We start from the raw sequence: 1,664 nt of genomic DNA on the forward strand, positions 1-1,664 counted from the left end.
CCCCGGGGACAGTTGCTCCGGTTGTGTCGTCCTCGCCCCCCCCCCCACCCAATGGAAGTTATTTCATGAATAATAGTTATTTTTATTTTGGGAATGGGGAACCTGCAGGTTGAGACTGGGCTCGTGTCATCTTGCTGTGTGAACGTCTGAATGGGATATAAAAGTTCCTTGGAGGGTGTGCTGTCGCTGCGAGGCAGCAGGTGTCTCTGCCTGCCAATATGTTAATACAATACACCCATGCGTGTATTTGATGCTGCGGTTCATAGAATCAGAATTGTAGAAATGCAAAGGGACCTTGGCGGTCATCTAGACCAACCCCCTGCAATGCATGCGTGTGTGCATACAGTGATACCTCTTGATACGAACGCTTCTGGTTGCGCCCGCGTCAGGTTATGAGCTGTGCTAATCTGGAAGTACAGTCATACCCCAGGATAAATACGCTTCAGGATAAGTATTTTTGGTTTGCGCTCTGCGGTGACCCGGAAGTAACAGAGCACGTTGCTTCCGGGTTTCGCCGCTCGCGCATGCGCAGATGGTCAAAACGACATCACACACATGTGCGGAAGCGGCAAATCGTGACCCGCGCACGGGCAGTTGCGGGTTACGCTCTACTCAGGATGTGAACGGGGCTGCGGAACAGATCCCGTTCGCATCCAGAGGTACCCATGCGTGCAAGTCCTCATTTGATGCTGCGGTTCATAGAATCAGAATTGTAGAGTTGGAAAGGTACCTTGGCGGTCATCTAGACCAATCCCCTGCAATGCATACGTGTGTGCATACAGTGATACCTCTGGATACGAACGCTTCTGGTTGCGCCTGCGTCGGGTTACGAGCTGCGCTAACCTGGAAGTAGTTCCTCCTGGTTGCAAACTTTGCCCCGGGATGCGAGCGGGAATTGCGTGCCAGAGGCGTGCATGCAGTGAGAGGCACGCTTTCGCTAATGGCGCCTCATGTTTTGCACCTATAATCCACATATGGGGGACCAGATGTCTCCAGACGTTGCTGAACTGTGACTCCCATCACTACTGGCCATGGTGGCTGGGGCTTATGGGGGTTGGACTCCCACATCAGGAGTCCCCCATCCCTCCCACAACATCACGAGTTCCCCATCCCTCCTCTAACAGATCTAGAGTTATGCCCAATGGCCATCCTACTCAGAGTAGGCCCGTTGAAACTAATGAACTTGGCTTCCTCAATATCTTTTTTCAAAAGAAAAAACTGTCTAACATGCTGTTTTTCTATTGGTGCTTATTGCTCAGCCTTCATTATCATTATTACATTTTTGTTGATAATAACACATGCTGTATAAACTGAAGTATAATAATAATAAATCCACGTGTGATGTATATCCCTGTTTCCAGGAAGTCTGTGTGTTTCTTTTCATAGAATCATAGAATTGTAGAGTTGGAAGGGACCCTGAGGATTATCTCGTCCAAGCCCCTGCAAAGCAGGACTATGCAGCTGTCCCATACGGGTATTGAACCTGCAGCCTCAGCATTATCAGCACCACGCTCTAACCAAGTGAGCTATCCAGGCTCTAACAACCACAAAATTACAATCCTGCCTGTTTCTCCAAGGAGCTGAAGGCAGCATCCATGGTTCTCTCCTCCATTTTGATCTGATACGCTCCGACATGGGCGTCCTTTATTTGGCCTTCCAGCTTC

This window comes from Podarcis bocagei, assembly GCF_964188305.1.
Source record: "Podarcis bocagei genome assembly, contig: HAP1_SCAFFOLD_167, whole genome shotgun sequence".
Taxonomy (NCBI): domain Eukaryota; kingdom Metazoa; phylum Chordata; class Lepidosauria; order Squamata; family Lacertidae; genus Podarcis; species Podarcis bocagei.